This window comes from Chelon labrosus (assembly GCF_963514085.1).
Source record: "Chelon labrosus genome assembly, chromosome: 1".
Lineage (NCBI taxonomy): Eukaryota > Metazoa > Chordata > Actinopteri > Mugiliformes > Mugilidae > Chelon > Chelon labrosus.
Genome location: NC_140337.1, coordinates 37,824,663 through 37,840,015, shown reverse-complemented (window position 1 = coordinate 37,840,015; position 15,353 = coordinate 37,824,663).

Below are 15,353 nucleotides of genomic sequence, written 5' to 3'. Positions count from 1 at the left end.
TTAAGTTTTCGGGCGAACGAATCTTTCTGCAAATTTTCAGGACTTTTCGTGCATGTTTAGACACCGAAAGGATTTTTTAAAAATCCAAAGAATAATAATAATAATAATTAAAGCTGCAAGCAGCGTTGAACGGGCCCTCGCAATCCACGCCAGTCGGCGTCCGGCAAGGACGGGGTCACCGCAGGTCTCAGGGGAAACAGAGGAGTAACAGTGCACCGTGGCACGATAGCTAACAGTTCTCCAATGAGAGGCTAAGTCTTCTTGCTTCAAGGATTTATTTTGTCACTCCCAATTGAAGTTTACCGTAAAACTGAAATGCATACAACAAAAGATGATGAAATATAAAATTAAGAATACATCTTAAGTATCTCTAAGTGTCTCTTACTTCCCTTTACATCTAGTAAAGACTGACAAATACTGTAAATTTATGTACATATACAACTATCCCCCCCTTTAATTTTACCAGTCTAAATTTTTATTTTTATTTCATTTTATTTCTCTATCGGTGTACATTACACTTATATTGCTTACCTTGTGTGCAAACTACTGTTTACTGTAGTAGTTATATATATTTTTTTTAGTACTGACTGCAGGCACAACAATACATTTCACTGTGCATTGTACTATGTATAACTGTGCATGGGACAAATAAAACCTATCTATCTATCTATCTATCTATCTATCTATCTATAACAACGAAGAATAAACTCCGCTAGCTTAATGCTAACGTACAATGCGAAACACCATAGACAGGCTAACGGAACTAGCATCGCCATAGCGGCGGCAACACCAAACTCTTTTGAATGTATTCTCTCTGTGGCATCAACAAACAGTTGTATACTTATTCTCTCTGTGTCATCAAAGTATGTTAAAACAGCCTCACCAATCATTAGAAGTTAAACCAACACACACACACACACTGACATTCAGCCAGCAGAGAGAAATGATTTGGCTCCATCTGCTGGACAAAGTAGCGAACTACGTGTGCACTGATGATGAAATGAGGGAGAAAGAGCAACTTTTCACTTTCACTACCATAAAAGGCCCTAAAGTTTAACGAAAACTCACAATCTTCGCAGGGAGTGACCATGAAGATCATAAGTATGTCGTGATAACATCTGAAAACAATAAAAATCATCCCGACAGGAATGGCAGCTCATACAACAGACTCTATTTTAAATCAGACATTTCCTGCCCACAATAGGTGGCGCTACAATAATTGCATGAATATTGACATATGGATGTGTTCAGTTAGGGACCAGTAACAATACTGTAAAGTTTCATGCACTTTGGACTGAATTAAAGCACGTTTAATGCAACTTCCTGTTTCATGGCGCGTCAAAAAAACTGTCAGGGGCCAGCAGACCCACGCCACTTCGACGAAAAGTATATGCGCCTATTTTAGTTTTTGTTCATCGAGATTCCAACTACCTAATTCCATAGTTTTGAAGTCAATCTGATAAGATTTAATACCTCATTTACAGACTCCAAGAAACGCTGTTTTTGTCCAATTTTCACACTTTAATCAAAATAGCAGACTTCCTGTTGGGTTTAGAATATGGCTCCAAGAGACTTTTTTGTGCGTCCTGGGATGTTACATATATGTGACATATTTCCAGATTTTTAGACGCAACGGGCTTCAGGGGCTGGTCCGTAGGTGGCGCTATAGAGCCATTTTGCCACGCCCATGCTCGAGGCCCTGATACATTTAAGTTTTGGGGCGAACGAATCTTTCTGCCAATTTTCAGGACTTTTTGTGCATGTTTAGACACCTTTAGGATTTTTTAAAAATCCAAATAATAATAATAATAATAATAATAAACAGTACGAAAACAATAGGGTCCTTGCACTTCGTGCTCGGGCCCTAATAATAATAATAAACAGTACGAAAACAATAGGGTCCTTGCACTTCGTGCTCGGGCCCTAATAATTAAAGCTGCAAGCAGCGTTGAACGGGCCCTCGCAATCCACGCCAGTCGGCATGCGGCAAGGACGGGGTCACCGCAGATCTCAGGGGAAACAGAGGAGTAACAATGCACCGTGGCACGATAGCTCAAAGTTCTCCAATGAGAGGCTAAGTCTTCTTGCTTCAAGGATTTATTTTGTCACTCCCAATTGAAGTTTGTCGTAAAACTGAAATACATACAACAAAAGATGATGAAATATAAAATTAAGAATACATCTTAAGTATCTCTAAGTATCTCTTACTTCCCTTTACATCTAGTAAAGACTGACAAATACTGTAAATTTATGTACATATACAACTATCCCCCCCTTTAATTTTACCAGTCTATATTTTTATTTTTATTTCATTTTATTTCTCGAACGGTGTACATTGCACTTATAAGTATGCTTATAAGTATTGCTTACCTTGTGTGCAAACTACTGTTTGCTGTAGTACTTATCTATGTACATATACAACTACCCCCCCTCTAAGTCTATATTTTTATTCAGTGTATATTTTTATTTTTATTTTATTTTATTTCTCTATGGGTGTACATTACACTTATATTGCTTACCTTGTGTGCAAACTACTGTTTACTGTAGTACTTATATATGTTTTTTGCTACTGGCTGCAGGTACAACAATACATTTCACTGTGCATTGTACTATGTATAACTGTGCATGGGACAAATAAAACCTACCTATCTATCTATCTATCTATCTATCTATCTACCTACCTACCTACATATCTATCTATCTACCTACATATCTATCTATCTATCTACCTATCTACCTGTACATCTATCTACCTATCTACCTGTACATCTATCTACCTATCTACCTGTACATCTATCTACCTATCTACCTGTACATCTATCTATCTATCTATCTATCTATCTATCTATCTATAACAACGACGGATAATCTCCGCTAGCTTAATGCTAACGTACAATGGGAAACACCATAGACAGGCTAACGGAACTAGCATCGCCATAGCGGCGGCAACACCAAACTCTTTTGAATGTATTCTCTCCGTGGCATCAACAAACAGTTGTATAATTATTCTCTCTGTGTCATCAAAGTATGTTAAAACAGCCTCACTAATCATTAGAAGTTAAACCAACACACACACACACTGACATTCAGCCAGCAGAGAGAAATTATTTGGCTCCATCTGCTGGACAAAGTAGCGAACTACGTGTGCACTGATGATGAAATGAGGGAGAAAGAGCAACTTTTCACTTTCACTACCATAAAAGGCCCTAAAGTTTAACGAAAACTCACAATCTTCGCAGGGAGTGACCATGAAGATCATAAGTATGTCGTGATAACATCTGAAAACAATAAAAATCCGCCCGACAGGAATGGCAGCTCATACAACAGACTCTATTTAAAATCAGACATTTCCTGCCCACAATAGGTGGCGCTACAATAATTGCATGAATACTGACATATGGATGTGTTCAGTTAGGGACCAGTAACAATACTGTAAAGTTTCATGCACTTTGGACTGAATTAAAGCACGTTTAAAGCACGTTTAATGCAACTTCCTGTTTCATGGCGCGTCAAAAAAACTGTCAGGGGCCAGCAGACCCACGCCACATCGACGAAAAGTCAACAAAAAATATGCTTATGTTCATCAAGTGTTCAACTACCTAATTCCATAGTTTTTAAAGTCAATCTGATAGGTTTAATGCCTTAAATAAAATTGATGATTAATTCCAATTTTCTCCAATTTTCTCCAATTTTCACACTTTTAATCAAAATAGCAGACTTCCTGTTGGGTTTAGAATATGGCTCCAAGAGACTTTTTTGTGCGTCCTGGGATGTTACATATACGTGACATGTTTCCAGATTTTTAGACGCAACGGGCTTCAGGGGCTGGTCCGTAGAAAATCCGTAGGTGGCGCTATAGAGCCATTTTGCCACGCCCGTGCTCGAGGCCCTGATACATTACAATTTTCGGGCAAACGAATCTTTGCGCCAATTTTCAGAACTTTTCCGGCATGTTTAGGCATGCGTAGGATTTTCTAAAGATCCTGGAAAATAATAATAATAATAATAATAATAATAATAATAATAATTAAAGCTGCAAGCAGCGTTGAACGGGCCCTCGCAATCCACGCCAGTCGGCGTCCGGCAAGGACGGGGTCACTGCAGGTCTCAGGGGAAACAGAGGAGTAACAATGCACCGTGGCACGATAGCTAACAGTTCTCCAATGAGAGGCTAAGTCTTCTTGCTTCAAGGATTTGTCACTCCCAATTGAAGTTTACCGTAAAACTGAAATACATACAACAAAAGATGATGAAATATAAAATTAAGAATACATCTTAGGTATCTCTAAGTATCTCTTACTTCCCTTTACATCTAGTAAAGACTGACAAATACTATAAATTTATGTACATATACAACTATCCCCCCCTTTAAGTTTACCAGTCTATATTTTTATTTTTATTTCATTTTATTTCTCTAACGGTGTACATTACACTTATAAGTATGCTTATAAGTATTGCTTACCTTGTGTGCAAACTACTGTTTACTGTAGTACTTATATATTTTATATATTTTTTACTACTGGCTGCAGGTACAACAATACATTACACTGTGCATTGTACTATGTATAACTGTGCATGGGACAAATAAAACCTATCTATCTATCTATCTATCTATCTAACGACGGACAATCTCCGCTAGCTTAATGCTAACGTACAATGCGAAACACCATAGACAGGCTAACGGAACTAGCATCGCCATAGCGGCGGCTACACCAACTCTTTTGAATGTATTGTCTCCGTGGCATCAACAAACAGTTGTATAATTATTCTCTCTGTGTCATCAAAGTATGTGGCTGCAGGTACAACAATACATTTCACTGTGCATTGTACTATGTATAACTGTGCATGAGACAAATGCAACCTGTCTATCTACCTATCTATCGATAACAACGAAAAATAATCTCCGCTAGCTTAATGCTAACGTACAATGCGAAACACCATAGACAGGCTAACGGAACTAGCATCGCCATAGCGGCGGCAACATCAAACGACCGCGACCTTATATAAGCAGGTTACAGCAACACACATGACTACGCATTTATAATACTCACAGACAAATGTTCTCTTAACTCCTGAACGATCATTAAGGCTGAAGTTTAGCTGCAAAACGACTTCTTCTCTTGAAACTACTACAATTGCAATCGCCACACTGCCACCCTCAGGTGGAGACGTGCATGCCAGAAGCGGCAGCACAGATAGTCTCGGCTCTTTTGACTGTATAAACAGTTGTATAATTATTCTCTCTGTGTCATCAAAGTATGTTAAAACAGCTAAAATCATCATTACACGTTTAAACAACACACACACACACACTAAAAGCCAGCCAGCAGAGAGAAATACTTTGGCTCCATCTGCTGGACAAAGTAGCGAACTACGTGTGCACTGATGATGAAATGAGGGAGAAAGAGCAACTTTTCACTTTCACGACCATAAAAGGCCCTAAAGTTTAACGAAAACTCACAATCTTCGCAGGGAGTGACCATGAAGATCATAAGTATGTCGTGATAACATCTGAAAACAATAAAAATCAGCCCGACAGGAATGGCAGCTCATACAACAGACTCTATTTAAAATCAGACATTTCCTGCCCACAATAGGTGGCGCTACAATAATTGCATGAATATTGACATATGGATGTGTTCAGTTAGAGACCAGTAACAATACTGTAAAGTTTCATGCACTTTGGACTGAATTAAAGCACGTTTAAAGCACGTTTAATGCAACTTCCTGTTTCATGGCGCGTCAAAAAAACTTTGAGGGGCCAGCAGACCCACGCCACTTCGACGAAAAGTATATGCGCCTTTTTAGTTTTTGTTCATCGAGATTCCAACTACCTAATTCCATAGTTTTGAAGTCAATCTGATAAAATTTAATACCTCATTTACAATCTCTAAGAAACGCTGTTTTTGTCCAATTTTCACAAATTTTCAAACTTTTAATCCAAATAGCAGACTTCCTGTTGGGTTTAGAATATGGCTTCAAGAGACTTTTTTGTGCGTCCTGGGATGTTACATATATGTGACATGTTTCCAGATTTTTAGACGCAACGGGCTTCAGGGGCTGGTCCGTAGAAGGTCCATAGGTGGCGCTACTGAGCCATTTTGCCACGCCCATGCTCGAGACCCTGATACATTACAATTTTCGGGCAAACGGATCTTTCTGCAAATTTTCAGGACTTTTCGTGCATGATTGAAGCCGTTAGAATTTTTAAAAGACGCTGAAAAGAATAATAATAATAAAAAGAAACAGTACGAAAACAATAGGGTCCTTGCACTTCGTGCTCGGGCCCTAATAATAATAAACAGTACGAAAACAATAGGGTCCTTGCACTTCGTGCTCGGGCCCTAATAATAATAAACAGTACGAAAACAATAGGGTCCTTGCACTTCGTGCTCGGGCCCTAATTAAAGCTGCAAGCAGCGTTGAACGGGCCCTCGCAATCCACGCTTGTCGGCGTCCAGCAAGGACGGGGTCACTGCATTTCTCAGGGGATACAGTGGAGTAACAGTGCACCGTGGCACGATAGCTAACAGTTCTCCAATGACAGGCAAAGTCTTCTTGCTTGAAGGATTTATTTTGTCACTCCTAATTGAAGTTTACCGTAAAACTGAAATACATACAACAAAAGATGATGAAATATAAAATTAAGAATACATCTTAAGTATCTCTATCTATCTCTTACTTCCCTTTACATCTAGTAAAGACTGACAAATACTATAAATTTATGTACATATACAACTATCCCCCCTTTAAGTTTACCAGTCTATATTTTTATTTTTATTTCATTTTATTTCTCTAATGGTGTACATTACACTTATAAGTATGCTTATAAGTATTGCTTACCTTGTGTGCAAACTACTGTTTACTGTAGTACTTATATATTTTTTACTACTGGCTGCAGGTACAACAATACATTACACTGTGCATTGTACTATGTATAACTGTGCATGGGACAAATAAAACCTATCTATCTATCTATCTATCTATCTATCTGTAACAACGACGGATAATCTCCGCTAGCTTAATGCTAACGTACAATGCGAAACACCATAGACAGGATAACGGAACTAGCATCGCCATAGCGGCGGCTACACCAAACTCTTTTGAATGTATTGTCTCCGTGGCATCAACAAACAGTTGTATAATTATTCTCTCTGTGTCATCAAAGTATGTGGCTGCAGGTACAACAATACATTTCACTGTGCATTGTACTATGTATAACTGCATGGGACAAATAAAACCTACCTATCTATCTATCTATCTATCTACCTATCTATCTATCTACCTACATATCCATCTATCCATCCATCTATCTATCTATAACAACGATGAATAAACTCCGCTAGCTTAATGCTAACGTACAATGCGAAACACCATAGACAGGCTAACGGAACTAGCATCGCCATAGCGGCGGCAACACCAAACTCTTTTGAATGTATTCTCTCTGTGGCATCAACAAACAGTTGTATAATTATTCTCTCTGTGTCATCAAAGTATGTTAAAACAGCCTCACCAATCATTAGAAGTTTAACCAACACACACACACACTGACATTCAGCCAGCAGAGAGAAATGATTTGGCTCCATCTGCTGGACAAAGCAGCGAACTACGTGTGCACTGATGATGAAATGAGGGAGAAAGAGCAACTTTTCACTTTCACTACCATAAAAGGCCCTAAAGTTTAACGAAAACTCACAATCTTCGCAGGGAGTGACCATGAAGATCATAAGTATGTCGTGATAACATCTGAAGACAATAAAAATCATCCCGACAGGAATGGCAGCTCATACAACAGATTCTATTTAAATCAGACATTTCCTGCCCACAATAGGTGGCGCTACAATAATTGCATGAATATTGACATATGGATGTGTTCAGTTAGGGACCAGTAACAATGCTGTAAAGTTTCATGCACTTTGGACTGAATTAAAGCACGTTTAAAGCACGTTTAATGCAACTTCCTGTTTCATGGCGGGTCAAAAAAACTGTCAGGGGCCATTAGACCCACGCCACTTCGACGAAAAGTATATGCGCCTATTTTAGTTTTTGTTCATCGAGATTCCACCTACGTAATTCCATGGTTTTGAAGTCAATCTGATAAGATTTAATACCTCATTTACAAACTCTAAGAAACGCTGTTTTTGTCCAATTTTCACAAATTTTCACACTTTTAATCAAAATAGCAGACTTCCTGTTGGGTTTAGAATATGGCTCCAAGAGACTTTTTTGTGCGTCCTGGGATGTTACATATACGTGACATGTTTCCAGATTTTTAGACGCGACGGGCTTCAGGGGCTGGTCCGTAGAAAATCCGTAGGTGGCGCTATAGAGCCATTTTGCCACGCCCGTGCTCGAGGCCCTGATACATTAAAGTTTTCGGGCGAACGAATCCTTCTGCAAATTTTCAGGACTTTTCGTGCATGTTTAGACACCGAAACGATTTTACAATGACACCAAATAATAATTAAAGCTGCAAGCAGCGTTGAACGGGCCCTCGCAATCCACGCTTGTCGGCGACCGGCAAGGACGGGGTCACTGCATTTCTCAGGGGATACAGTGGAGTAACAGTGCACCGTGGCACGATAGCTAACAGTTCTCCAATGACAGGCAAAGTCTTCTTGCTTCAAGGATTTATTTTGCCACTCCTAATTTAAGTTTACTGTGAAACTGAAATACATACAACAAAAGATGATTAAATATAAAATTAAGAATACATCTTAAGTATCTCTAAGTATCTCTTACTTCCCTTTACATCTAGTAAAGACTTACAAATACTATAAATTTATGTACATATACAACTATCCCCCCTTTAAGTTTACCAGTCTATATTTTTATTTTTATTTCATTTTATTTCTCTATCGGTGTACATTACACTTATATTGCTTACCTTGTGTGCAAACTACTGTTTACTGTTGTACTTATATATATAGTTTTTTACTACTGGCTGCAGGTACAACAATACATTACACTGTGCATTGCACTATGTATAACTGTGCATGGGACAAATAAAACCTATCTATCTATCTATCTAGCTATAACAACGAAGAATAAACTCCGCTAGCTTAATGCTAATGTACAATGCGAAACACCATAGACAGGCTAACGGAACTAGCATCGCCATAGCGGCGGCAACATCGAACAACGGCGACCTTCTTATAAGTATGCTTATAAGTATTGCTTACATTGTGTGCAAACTACTGTTTACTGTAGTACTTATACATTTTATATATTTTTTACTACTGGCTGCAGGTACAACAATACATTTCACTATGCATTGTACTATGTATAACTGTGCATGTGATAAATAAAACCTATCCATCTATCTATCTATCTATACATCTATCTATTTATCTATCCACCTACACATACATCTATCTATCTCTCGCTCTATCTCTCTATCGATCTATAACAACGACGCATAATCTCCGCTAGCTTAATGCTAACGTACAATGAGAAACACCATAGACAGGCTAACGGAACTAGCATCGCCGTAGCGGCGGTAACATCGAACGACGGCGACCTTATACTAAGAGGTTACAGCAACACACATGACTACGCATTTATAATACTCACAGAGAAATGTTCTCTTAACTCCTGAACGATCATTAAGGCTGAAGTTTAGCTGCAAAACGACTTCTTCTCTTGAAACTACTACAATCACAATCGCCACACTGCCACCCTCAGGTGGAGACGTGCATGCCAGAAGCGGCAGCACAGATAGTCTCGGCTCTTTTGACTGTATTCTCTCTGTGGCATCAACAAACAGTTGTATAATTATTCTCTCTGTGTCATCAAAGTATGTTAAAACAGCTAAAATCATCATTACACGTTTAAACAACACACACACACACACTGAAAGCCAGCCACCAGAATGAAATACTTTGGCTCCATCTGCTGGACAAAGTAGCGAACTACGTGCAATCATTATGGAATGAGGGAGATGGTGACACTCTTCACTTTGAGTAAAATAAAAGGCCCTAAAGTTTAACGAAAAGTCCCAGTTTTCGCAGGGAGTGATCACGAAAGACACAAGTATGACCTGACACAATCCAAACATCCTGACAGGAACAGCAGCTCATACAACAGACACCTGAAAAAATCAGACATTTTCTGTACACAATAGGTGGCGCTACAATAATTGCATAAATATTGACATATGGATGTGTTCAGTTAGGGACCAGTAACAATACTGTAAAGTTTTATGCACTTTGGACTGAATTAAAGCACGTTTAAAGCACGTTTAATGCAACTTCCTGTTTCATGGCGCGTCAAGAAAACTTTGAGGGGCCATTACACCCACGCCACTTCGACGAAAAGTATATGCGCCTTTTTAGTTTTTGTTCATCTAGCCTCCAACTACCTAATTCCATAGTTTTGAAGTCAATCTGATAAGGTTTAATACCTGCTTTTACAAACTCTAAAAACACCACGTTTTTGTCCAATTTTCACACTTTTAATCAAAATAGCAGACTTCCTGTTGGGTTTAGAATATGGCTCCAAGAGACTTTTTTGTGCGTCCTGGGATGTTACATATACGTGACATATTTCCAGATTTTTAGACGCAACGGGCTTCAGGGGCTGGTCCGTAGAAAATCCGTAGGTGGCGCTAGAGAGCCATTTTGCCACGCCCATGCTCGAGTCCCTGATACATTAAAGTTTTCGGGCGAACGAATCTTTCTGCAAACTTTCAGGACTTTTCGTGGATGTTTAGACACCGAAAGGATTTTTTAAAAATCCAAATAAGAATAATAATAATAATAATAATAATTAAAGCTGCAAGCAGCGTTGAACGGGCCCTCGCAATCCACGCCAGTCGGCGTCCGGCAAGGACGGGGTCACTGCAGATCTCAGGGGAAACAGAGGAGTAACAATGCACCGTGGCACGACAGCTAACAGTTCTCCAATGACAGGCAAAGTCTTTTTGCGTCAAGGATTCATTTTGTCACTCCCAATTGAAGTTTACCGTAAAACTGAAATACATACAACAAAAGATGATTAAATATAAAATTAAGAATATATCTTAAGTATATATAAGTATCTCTTCTCTTTACATCTAGTAAAGACTGACAAATACTGTTAATTTATGTACATATACAACTACCCTCCCTCTAAGTCTGTATTTTTATTCAGTCTATATTTTTATTTTTATTTTTTTTTATTTCTCTATCGGTGTACATTACACTTATATTGCTTACCTTGTGTGCAAACTGCTGTTTACTGTAGTACTTATATATATTTTTTTTTTACTACTGGCTGCAGGTACAACAATACATTACACTGTGCATTGTACTATGTATAACTATGCATGGGACAAATAAAACCTATCCATCTATCTATCTATCTACCTATCTATCTACCTATAAGAACGAAGAATAAACTCCGCTAGCTTAATGCTAATGTACAATGGGAAACACCATAGACAGGCTAACGGAACTAGCATCGCCGTAGCGGCGGCAACATCAACCGACCGCGACCTTATATACGCAGGTTACAGCAACACACATGACTACGCATTTATAATACTCACAGACAAATGTTCTCTTAACTCCTGAACGATAGGTAGACTGAAGTTTAGCTGCAAAACGACTTCTTCTCTTGAAACTACTACAATCGCAATCGCCACACTGCCACCCTCAGGTGGAGACGTGCATGCCAGAAGCGGCAGCACAGATAGTCTCGGCTCTTTTGACTGTATTCTCTCTGTGGCATCAACAAACAGTTGTATAATTATTCTCTCTGTGTCATCAAAGTATGTTAAAACAGCTAAAATCATCATTACACGTTTAAACAACACACACACACACACACTGAAAGCCAGCCACCAGAATGAAATACTTTGGCTCCATCTGCTGGACAAAGTAGCGAACTACGTGCAATCATTATGGAATGAGGGAGATGGTGACACTCTTCACTTTGAGTAAAAATAAAAGGCACTAAAGTTTAACGAAAAGTCCCAGTTTTCGCAGGGAGTGATCATTAAAGACACAAGTATGACATGACACAATCCAAACATCCTGACAGGAACAGCAGCTCATACAACAGACACCTGAAAAAATCAGACATTTTTTGTACACAATAGGTGGCGCTACAATAATTGCATGAATATTGACATACACATGTGTTCAGTTAGGGACCAGTAACAATACTGTAAAGTTTCATGCACTTTGGACTGAATTAAAGCATGTTTAAAGCACGTTTAATGCAACTTCCTGTTTCATGGCGCGTCAAGAAAACTTTGAGGGGCCAGCAGACCCACGCCACTTCGACGAAAAGTATATGCGCCTTTTTAGTTTTTGTTCATCTAGCCTCCAACTACCTAATTCCATAGTTTTGAAGTCAATCTGATAAGGTTTAATACCTGCTTTTACAAACTCTAAAAACACCACGTTTTTGTCCAATTTTCACACTTTTAATCAAAATAGCAGACTTCCTGTTGGGTTTAGAATATGGCTCCAAGAGACTTTTTTGTGCGTCCTGGGATGTTACATATACGTGACATATTTCCAGATTTTTAGACGCAACGGGCTTCAGGGGCTGGTCCGTAGAAAATCCGTAGGTGGCGCTAGAGAGCCATTTTGCCACGCCCATGCTCGAGTCCCTGATACATTAAAGTTTTCGGGCGAACGAATCTTTCTGCAAATTTTCAGGACTTTTCGTGCATGTTTAGACACCGAAAGGATTTTTTAAAAATCCAAATAAGAATAATAATAATAATAATTAAAGCTGCAAGCAGCGTTGAACGGGCCCTCGCAATCCACGCCAGTCGGCGTCCGGCAAGGACGGGGTCACCGCAGATCTCAGGGGAAACAGAGGAGTAACAATGCACCGTGGCACGATAGCTAACAGTTCTCCAATGAGAGGCAAAGTCTTTTTGCGTCAAGGATTTATTTTGTCACTCCCAATTGAAGTTTGTCGTAAAACTGAAATACATACAACAAAAGATGATTAAATATAAAATTAAGAATATATCTTAAGTATATCTAAGTATCTCTTCTCTTTACATCTAGTAAAGACTGACAAATACTGTAAATTTATGTACATACAACAACCCCCCCTCTAAGTCTATATTTTTATTCAGTCTATATTTTTATTTTTATTTTATTTTATTTCTCTATCGGTGTACATAACACTTATAGTATATTGCTTACCTTGTGTGCAAACTACTATTTACTGTAGTACTTATATATTTTTTTTACTACTGGCTGCAGGTACAACAATACATTACACTGTGCATTGTACTATGTATAACTGTGCATGGGACAAATAAAACCTATCTATCTATCTATCTATCTATACATCTACCTATCTATCTACCTATCTATCTACCTACCTACATATCTATCTATCTATCTATCTATAACAACGAAGAATAAACTCCGCTAGCTTAATGCTAATGTACAATGCGAAACACCATAGACAGGCTAACGGAACTAGCATCGCCATAGCGGCAGCAACACCAAACTCTTTTGAATGTATTCTCTGTGTCATCAAAGTATGTGGCTGCAGGTACAACAATACATTTCACTGTGCATTGCACTATGTATAACTGTGCATGGGACAAATGCAACCTATCTATCTACCTATCTATAACAACGACGGATAATCTCCGCTAGCTTAATGCTAATGTACAATGAGAAACACCATAGACAGGCTAACGGAACTAGCATCGCCATAGCGGCGGAAACATCGAACGACTGCGACCTTATACTAAGAGGTTACAGCAACACACATGACTACACATTTATAATACTCACAGACATATGTTCTCTTAACTCCTGAACGATAGGTAGACTGAAGTTTAGCTGCAAAACGACTTCTTCTCTTGAAACTACTACAATCGCAATCGCCACACTGCCACCCTCAGGTGGAGACGTGCATGCCAGAAGCGGCAGCACAGAGAGTCTCGGCTCTGATTTAGTCTATATTTTTATTTTTATTTTATTGTATTTCTCTATCGGTGTACATTACACTTATAGGCTATTGCTTACCTTGTGTGCAAACTACTGTTTACTGTAGTACTATATATTTTTTACTACTGGCTGCAGGTACAACAATACATTACACTGTGCATTGTACTATGTATAACTGTGCATGGGACAAATAAAACCTACCTATCTACCTATCTACCTATCTATCTACATATCTACCTATCTATCTATCTACCTACATATCTACCTACATATCTATCTATCTATCTATCTATCTATCTATCTATCTACCTACATATCCATCTATCCATCCATCTATCTATCTATCTCTATCTATAACAACGATAAATAAACTCCGCTAGCTTAATGCTAACATACAATGCGAAACACCATAGACAGGCTAACGGAACTAGCATCGCCATAGCGGCGGCAACACCAAACTCTTTTGAATGTATTCTCTCCGTGGCATCAACAAACAGTTGTATAATTATTCTCTCTGTGTCATCAAAGTATGTTAAAACAGCCTCACCAATCATTAGAAGTTTAACCAACACACACACACACACACACTGACATTCAGCCAGCAGAGAGAAATACTTTGGCTCCATCTGCTGGACATAGCAGCTAACTACGTGTGCACTGATGATGAAATGAGGGAGAAAGAGCAACTTTTCACTTTCACTACCATAAAAGGCCCTAAAGTTTAACGAAAACTCACAATCTTCGCAGGGAGTGACCATGAAGATCATAAGTATGTCGTGATAACATCTGAAGACAATAAAAATCATCCCGACAGGAATGGCAGCTCATACAACAGATTCTATTTAAATCAGACATTTCCTGCCCACAATAGGTGGCGCTACAATAATTGCATGAATATTGACATATGGATGTGTTCAGTTAGGGACCACTAACAATACTGTAAAGTTTCATGCACTTTGGACTGAATTAAAGCACGTTTAAAGCACGTTTAATGCAACTTCCTGTTTCATGGCGGGTCAAAAAAACTGTCAGGGGCCATTAGACCCACGCCACTTCGACGAAAAGTATATGCGCCTATTTTAGTTTTTGTTCATCGAGATTCCACCTACGTAATTCCATGGTTTTGAAGTCAATCTGATAAGATTTAATACCTCATTTACAAACTCTAAGAAACGCTGTTTTTGTCCAATTTTCACAAATTTTCACACTTTTAATCAAAATAGCACACTTCCTGTTGGGTTTAGAATATGGCTCCAAGAGACTTTTTTGTGCGTCCCGGGATGTTACATATATGTGACATATTTCCAGATTTTTAGACGCAACGGGCTTCAGGGGCTGGTCCGTAGAAATTTTGTAGGTGGCGCTATAGAGCCATTTTGCCACGCCCGTGCTCGAGGCCCTGATACATTAAAGTTTTCGGGCGAACGAATCTTTCTGCACATT